Below are 9,105 nucleotides of genomic sequence, written 5' to 3' on the forward strand. Positions count from 1 at the left end.
AGATGGTGCAAGGCAAATGGACAAGGCAATGGGACAAGTTAAGAAACAAAAGAAAGCTCGAGATGAAGTGCCAATGGCATTGGCAGAATGAAAGACAGCTGCCATGTGGGAGAGAGAAAAAATAAATTAAAAATTAAAGCAAATGGAAAATAAAGCGATAGGGCGGAGGTTATGGGCTGAATTTGAAATCTATGTTTAGTCCAGAAGGCTGTAGATTGCCTAATCGAAAGATGCGTTGCGGTTCCTTGAGCTTACGTGGAGCTTCATTTGAACAGTGTGGGAGGCCGAGGACAATGAAGACTGAGTGGGAGTGGAGCAGAGAATTAAACTGACAAGCAACCGGAAGCTCAGGGTCAGCCTTGAAGATGGACCAGAGGTGTTCCACAAAGCGGTCACCCAATCTGCATTTGCTCTCCCAAATGTAGAGAAGACCGCATTGCGAGTCACGAATGCAGCATACTAAATTGCAAGAAGGACAAATAAATCGCTGCTTCACCTGGAAGGAGTGTTTATGGCCCTGGAGAGTGGGAAGGGGGAGGGACAAGGGCATGTCTTGCATCTCATGTGCTTCCAAGAGAAGGTGCTGGGTGAAGGGGAAGCAGTGTTGCGGGTGATGGAGGAGTGGACCAGGGTGTCGAAGAGGGAGTGGTCCCTTCGTAATGCTCAAAGGGAAGGTGAGGGGAATGTGTGATTTGTGGTGGGATCAAGATGGAGGTGGCGGAAATGGCGGAGGACGATCCGTTTACATATAATTGTAATTCAAAAGCAAAATTGTTATGATGCTGGAAATATGAAATAGAAACAGATAAAATGCTCTAAATACTCTGCAGGTCAGGCAGCATTCTATGTCTGTTTAAAAGGGATCTACTTTCAGGCCCGGTTCATTCTGTGTCTGTTTAAAAGGAATGTGCTGTCAGTCCAGGTTCATTCTGTGTCTGTTTAAAAGGCATCTGCTTTCAGTGCCGGATCATTCTGTGTCTGTTTAAAAAAGATCATCTGTCAGTCCCGGATCATTCTGTGTATATTTAAAAGGGATGCGCTGTCAGTCCCAGATCATTTAACGGTCTGTTTAAAAGTGATGCACTTTCTGTCCAGAATCATTTTGTGTCTGTTTAAAAGGGATGTGATGTCAGTCCCGGATCATTCTGAGTCTGTTTAAAAGGGATGTGCTGTCAGATCCGGATCATTCTGTGCCTGTTTAAAAGGGTGTGGAGATGCCGGTGTTGGACTGGGGTGGACAAATGTAAGAAATCACACAACACCAGGTTTAGTCCAACAGTTTTATTTGAAATCACAAGCTTTCGGAGCGCTGCTCCTTCGTCAGGTGAAGTGGAGAGATGCATAAAGACACAACTTATAGAGTCAGAGAATAATGCCACATGATTACAGGTAATCTTTCTAACTGCCATTTATCACACCTCAGCAGAGAGATAATCACAGCAATGAAAGGTGTGAATGGTGTCCAAACAGGTCAGTCAGGAAAACATTACATCAAAGCACAATGAGGTGGGGTCACAAGGGGTCAAATGTTGAAGATGCTGGGGTCTGTATGAAAAACAAAAAAGAGACAAAAAAACATTTTTTTTGCTGGAAATCACAGCAGGTTTGGCCGCATCTGTGTAGAGAGAACAAGCCAACGACGACTCGAGTCTGGATGACCCTACGTCAGGTGGGGTTACATGTAGCGTGACATGAACCCAAGATCCCGGTTGAGGCCATCCTCATGAGTGCAGAACTTGGCTATCAGCTTCTGCTCTACGATTTTGCATTGTCGTGTGTCTCGAAAGCCGCCTTGTAGAATGCTTACCCGAAGATCGGAAGCTGAATGTTCTTGACTGCTGAAGTGTTCGCCGACTGAGAGGGAACACTCCTGCCTGGCGAATGTTGTGCGACATCCGTTCATCCGTTGTCGCAGTGTCTGCATGGTCTCGCCGATGTACCATGCTCCGGGGCATCCTCTCCTGCAAAGTACGATGTAGACAACGTTGGCCGAGTCACATGAGTATGTACCATGTACCTGGTGGGTGGTGTCCTCACGTGTGATGATGGTATATATGTTGATGATCTGGCATATCTTGCAGAGTTTGCCGTGGCAGGGTTGTGTGGTGTCGTGGTCGCTGTTCTCCTGAAGCCTGGGTAATTTGTTGCGAACGATGGTCTGTTTGAGGTTTGGCGGCTGTTTGTAGGTGAGTAGTGGAGGCGTGGGGATGGCCTTAGCGAGGTGTTCATCATCATCTGCGAATACACAGGTTCTGCTCAGACGAGGAGGAACGCGATGGACACCTACAGACGCTGAAAGATGCCCTCATAAGAATGGGATATGAAGCTCGACTCGTCGATCGACAGTTCCGACGGGCCACAGCAAAAAATCCCATAGACCTTCTCAGAAGACAAACACGGGACACAACCAACAGAGTACCCTTCGTCGTCCAGTACTTCCATGGAGCGGAGAAACTATGCCATGTTCTTCGCAGCCTTCAACATGTCATCGATGATGATGAACACCTCGCTAAGGCCATCCCCACGCCTCCATTACTGGCCTTCAAACAGCCGCCTAACCTCAAACAGACCATCATTCGCAGCAAATTACCCAGCTTTCAGGAGTACAGCGAGCACGACAGCACACAACCCTGCCACAACAACCTCTGCAAGACATGCCAGATCATCAACACAGATACCATCATCACATGTGAAGACACCATCTTTGATTGCTGTGATTATCTCTCTGCTGAGGTGTGATAAATGGCAGTTAGAAAGGTTACCTGTAGTCATCTGGCATTATTGGTACAAACGAGGTAGATAGGATTAGAAAGCCGGTTCTGTTAAAGGAGTATGAGCAGCTAGGGGTCAAATTAATAAACAGAACCTCAAGGCTAATAATCTCTGTATTATTACCTGAGCCACGAGCGAATTTGGCTAGGATAAATAAAATTAAAGAGTTAAATGCGTGGCTCAAAGACTGGTGTGGGAGAAATGGGTTTTGTTCCTGGGACACTGGCACCAGTACTGGGGCAGGAGGAAGCTGTTCCGTTGGGACGGGCTTCACTTGGCCAGTGCTGGGACTAGAGTCCTGGCGGATCATATAACTAGGGCTGTAGAGAGGGCTTTAAACTAACTAGTGGGGGGGAGGTTCCTCGAGTGCAAATAATAAAAGTGACAACAGAGAAGGTCATAGACTTAGGTAGTGATGTGCTATCAATAACTCAAAAGACTGAGATTAAGTGAGTAATTAACAGGCTTTTATTAACAAGAGAATGAAGGTGTGCCTCGAGTGGTCGACCGGTCCAGAATACAGAGGGACTGTGGAGCAGTCACCTTTATACCTGGACTCGTGGGAGGAGTCAGCCGAGACATGTACAGGCATGTACACAGTAGAATACAAACAGTGGTTTACCACATTCACCCCTTGTTTAAAAATGAGTCCGGCGGGGTGAAGTGTATTAAAAGTTAATGCATTGGAGTCTCTCCGGAGGACTTGTCTGCCTCTGTGATCGACGTGGCGACTGCAGGGGTAGTGAAGCTTCCGGCGTTGAGTCCCGCATAGGCTGGGGCACTAGTGTGTAGTCCTCGTAGGTGTCGAGCGGGTCGCAGGGCCCAGGCCCGCCGTCTGCTGGGGCTGGATATCGGGTCGTGGGGGGGGGTGGTAGTGGGTAGTGGGTTACTGCGGCCCACGTGGATGCGAGGTCTCGTATGGAGACTCTGTCCTCCGCCCGTCCGCGTACGCAATGTAAGCTTACTGGTGGTTGGCGTGGAGGAGGTCGACCCTTTTGACCAGGGGGTCCGTTTTATGGGTCCTCATGTGTCTTCTCAGTATGACCGGCTCTGGGGACATCAGCCATGGTGGTAGCGATGTCCCCGATGTGGACTTCCTTGGGAAGACAAACATTTTCTCATGAGGGGTGGCGTTAGTGGCAGTGCAGAGCAGTGACCGAATAGAGTGGAGCGCATTGGGGAGCACATCCTGCCAGCGGGAGGTCGGAAGGCCCCTAGACTTTAAGGCTAGCAGGGAGGCCTTCCAAACTGTCACATTCTCTCTTTCCACCTGTCCGTTCCCCCGGGAGTTGTAACTGGTGGTCCTGCTTGTGGCAATACCCCTAGCGAGCAGGTACTGACGGAGTTCGTCGCTCATAAACGATGAGCCCCGGTCGCTATGGATATAGCTGGGGAAACCAAACAGGGTGAAGAGGTCGTTCAGACATTTAATGACCGTGGCACTGGTCATGTCCGGGCAGGGGATGGCGAACGGGAAACGGGAGTACTCATCAATAATGTTGAGGAAGTACACATTGCAGTCGGAGGAGGGGAGAGGCCCTTTAAAATCAACGCTCAGGCGCTCGAAGGGTCGAGTGGCTTTTATCAGGTGAGCCCTGTCTGGTCTATTAAAGTGCGGTTTGCACTCAGCGCAGACTTGGCAGTTCCTGGTCATGGTCCTGACCTCCTCAATGGAGTAAGGCAGGTTGCGGGCCTTGATGAAGTGGAAGAACCTGGTGACCCCCGGGTGGCAGAGTTCATTGTGGAGGGCCCGCAGTCTATCGATCTGCGGGCTGGCGCAGGTGCCACGTGATAGAGCATCCGGGGGTTCATTGAGCTTCCCGGGCCGGTACAAGATCTTGTAATTGTAGGTGGAAAGTTCGATTCTCCACCTCAAGATCTTGTCGTTTTTGATTTTGCGCCTCTGCTTGTTGTTAAACATAAACGCAACTGAACGCTGGTCAGTGAGCAGGGTAAATCGTTTTCCGGCCAGTTAGTGCCTCCAATGATGCACAGCCTCCACAATAGCCTGGGCCTCCTTCTCAACAGCGGAGTGTCTGGTCTCCGGGCCCTGGAGGGTTCATGAAAAGAAGGCCACGGGTCTCCCTGCCTGATTATGGGTAGCGGCCAGGGCAAAGTCGGGCGCGTCGCATTCCACCTGGAAGCGGATGGATTCGTCCACTGCGTGCATGGTGGCTTTGGCAATGTCTTCCTTGATACGGTGGAAGGCTAAGCGGGCCTCTGCCGTCACGGGAAAAGAGGTGGACTTGATCAGCGGATGGGCCTTGTCCGCATAGTAGGGGACCCATTGGGCGTAATAAGAGATAAACCCTAGGCACCTCTTCAGGGCCTTGAGGCAGTGGGGCAATGGGAGTTCCATAAGGGGACGGATCCGGTCGGGGTCGGGACCGATGACTCCGTGTTCCACAACACAGCCAAGGCTGGCGAGGCGGGTTATGCGGAATATGCACTTCTCCTTGCTATACGTCAGGTTGTGGAGTTTGGCGGTGAGGAGGAATTTTTCGAGGTTTGCGTCATGGTCCTGCAAGTCATGGCCGCAGATGGTCACATTATCCAGATATGGGAAGGTGGCCTGCAACGCATTATGATCGACCATCCGGTCCATCTCCCTTTGGAAGACGGAGACCCCATTAGTGACGCCAAAGGGAACCCTAAGAAAGTGATAGAGGCGGCGGTTTGCCTCAAAGGCAGTATACTGGCGGTCCTCAGAGCGGATAGGGAGCTGGTGGTACGCTGATTTCAGGTCAATGGTCGAGAAGACGCGGTACTGCGCGATCTGGTTGACCATATCAGCTATACGGGGGAGTGGGTAAGCATCCAGCAGGGTGTAGCGATTTATTGTCTGGCTGTAGTCGATGACCAGGGGCAGCTTCTCGCCGGTCTTAACGACCACAACCTCGGCTCACCAGGGGCTGGTGCTGCCCTCAATAATCCCCTCCTTCAGGAGCCGCTCCACTTCGTTTTTAATGAAAACCCTGTCCCCGGAACTGTATCGCATGCTCTTTGTGGCGATGGGCTTACAGTCGGGGGTGAGGTTAGCAAACAGTGGGGGGGGGTGACTCTGAGTGTGGAGAGGTTGCACCTGGTGCGCGGCGGGCAATTTGGAAGCTGCTGGCTGTGGACTGTGAGTGGGGGGAAGGGTCCACCGTACGCCATCGTAACACTTTTAAGGTGGCACTGAAAATCTAACCCCAGTAGAACGGCAACGCAGAGGTGGGGCAGGACCAGAAGCTTAACATTATCGTACACAGTCCGGTCTACTACGAGTGTCACCATGCAGTAGCCGCCAATGTCCACCAACTGGTACACAGAGGCCATAGAAATCCGCTGGTGCGCAGGCAGGACTGGGAGAGAGCAACGCCGCACCATGTCAGGGTGGATGAAGCTCTCCGTGCTCCCAGAGTCAAAAAGGCAGATTGTTTCGTGACCATTTACCTTAATGTCAATTGTGGACCGGGCCAGCTGGTGCGGTCTCACTTGGTCCAGCATAACGGAGGCCAGCGTAGGGGTCGGTGTGTCGCTGCGGGTAGCAGATGAGGCGGTGTTGGGGGCCTGCTGCATCCCGGCTGTCGTCCAAGATGGCGGCTTCCATGATCCCCATGTGGCTGGAGGCGTCCAAAATGGCTGCTGTTCCGGTGGTTCGCACATGGCTGGGGCGGCCCAAGATGGCGGCCCGCACGGCCCACACGCGGTGCTGCTGGGGTTCGGGGTGGCTTTGGCCCTGCAGACGCTGGCGTAGTGTCCTTTCTTCCCGCAGCCCGAGCAGATCGCATTTTTCGCCGGGCACCGTGCTCTGGGGTGTTTGGCCTGGCCACAGAAGTAGCATTTCTGGCCTTGGGGCACTGCTGTCTGGCCTTGGGACACTGCTGCGGTAGTTGGGCCATTGCTGGGATGTGGCTGGGGTGGCACGGCGCTATGAGATGGTCCTACCGTGTCTCAGGCTGCCGTTCCCCGCAGTGATCACGGTGCAGAGGAGTAGGCGTCCATGCCCCGGTAGGCTGTGTCCAATGATGGTGCGAGTTAAGAGGCCCTGTTGAGATCGAGGTCACTCTGATCCAACAGTCGCTGTCGGGTGTAATTGGACCTGTGGCCCGCTACAAAAGCGTCCCGGGTAAGTTCCTCTGTGTACACGGCGGCCTTTACATCCTTACAACCACAGGCCCGGCCAAGCACAGACAGTGCCTGAAGGTATTCCTCGGTCGATTCCCCAGGTTGTTGTTTACGACTCCCCAGGAGATGCCGAGCGTACACCTCGTTCACTGGGTGCGTGTACTGGTCCTTGAGGAGCTTGATAGCATCCACGTACGAGTTCGCATCCTGGATGATCGAGTAGACTCGGTGGTTCACTTTGGAGGTCAGGACGTCCAGTTTGTCCTCGTCCGATTTGACCGTTTCAGCGGAGGCGATCAGAAATTATTCAAAACATCTAAGCCAGTGAGTAAACTTGGTGCATGAGTCCGCCTCCCGATGATCTAAGTCCAGGCATGCTGGTGTGAGGATCTTCTCCATTATAAAAATCTTGTTAATAAAATTGATGCGCTATCAATAACTCAAAAGACTGAGATTAAGCGAGGAATTAACAGGCTTTTATTAACAAGAGAATGAAGGTGTGCCTCGAGTGGTCGACCAGTCCAGAATACAGAGGGACTGTGGAGCAGTCACCTTTATACCTGGACTCGTGGGAGGAGTCAGCCGAGACATCTACAGGCATGTACACAGTGGAATACAAACAGTGGTTTACCACAGGTAGCAGTGGGGAAATTAAAAACCAGAGCGTGTGAGGAAGGGGCAGAAGGTATGGAGTAAAAGGTAAAGTAATAAAAAGGGCAAAAGCAGGAACTAAGTGTCACATAACATATTTGAAAGTTCTCTATCTGAATGCACGTAGCATTCATAACAAAATAGACGGGTTAATGGCACAAATAACTACATATGGGTATGATCTTGTGGCCATTACAGAAACATGGCTTCAGGATAAAAATGCCTGGGAATTAAACATACCAGGTTCTTTAACGATCAGGAAGGACGGGCACGAAGGAAGGGGAGGTGGGGTGGCTATGTTAATAAAGGAAGGAATCACTGTAATACAGAGAAATGATATTGGTTCAACAGATCAGGATAATGAAACAGTTTGGGTGGAGGTAAGGAATAATAAGGGGAAAAAACACTAGTGGGCATAATCTATAGGCCTCCGAACAGTTGCAACTCTGTTGGACGGATTATCAATCAGGAAAAAGTTGAGGCATGTAATAAGGGAACATCTATAATTATGGGGGATTTTAGCTATCATATTAATTGGACAAATCAAATTGGGCAGGGCTGCCTTGAGGATGAGTTCATTGAGTGTATTAGGGATGGGTTTCTTGAGCAGTCTGTAACTGAACCGACCAGGGGCAAGCAACCTTAGATCTGGTCCTGTGTAACGAGACAGGATTAATTAAAAATGTCCTAGTAAAGGATCCCCTTGGAATGAGTGACCATTACATGGTTGAATTCCATATTCAATTAGAGGGTGAAAAGGTTGGATCTCAAACAAGCGTGCTAAGCTTGATACATAGATACATAGATACATGGAAGATAGGAGCAGGAGTAGGCCATTCGGCCCTTCGAGCCCGCTCCGCCATTCAATGAGATCATGGCTGATCATCCAAATTCATTTTCCGGTCCCTGCCTTCTCCCCATATCCCTTGATCCCTTTAGCCTTAAGAAATATATCCAACTCTTTCTTGAATATACTTAATGAACTGGCCTCCACCGCTCTCTGTGGCAGAGAATTCCACAGGTTCACCAGTCTCTGGGTGAAGAAATTCCTCCTCATTTCAGTCCTAAATGGCATACCCTTATCCTTAGATTATGACCCCTGGTTCTGGATTCCCCGGCCATCAGAAACATCCTTCCTGCATCTAGTCTGTACAGGCCTGACAGAATTTTACAGTTTTCGATGAGATCCCCTCTCAATCTTCTAAACTCCAGTGAGTATAAGCCCAATCGACACAATCTCTCCTCATATGTCATTCCTGCCATTCCAGGTATCAGCCTGGTGAATCTTCGCTGCACTCCTTCCATGGCAAGAACGTCCTTACTCAGGTAAGGCGACCAAAACTGCACACAATACTCAAGGTGTGTTCTCACCAAGGCCCTGTACAACTGCAGCAAGGCATCCTTGTTCTTGTACTCGAACCCTCTTGCTACGAAGGTCAACATACCATTCGCCTTCTTAACCGTCTGCTGCACCTGCATGCTTACCTTCAGCGACTGGTGTACAAGAAAACCCAGGTCTCTTTGCACTTCCCCTTCTCCCAATCTATTACCATTCAAATAATAATCTGCTTT

This window comes from Somniosus microcephalus, unplaced genomic scaffold, assembly GCF_052327205.1.
Source record: "Somniosus microcephalus isolate GS21.2 unplaced genomic scaffold, FLI_Smic_1.0 unresolved_chr8, whole genome shotgun sequence".
NCBI lineage: Eukaryota > Metazoa > Chordata > Chondrichthyes > Squaliformes > Somniosidae > Somniosus > Somniosus microcephalus.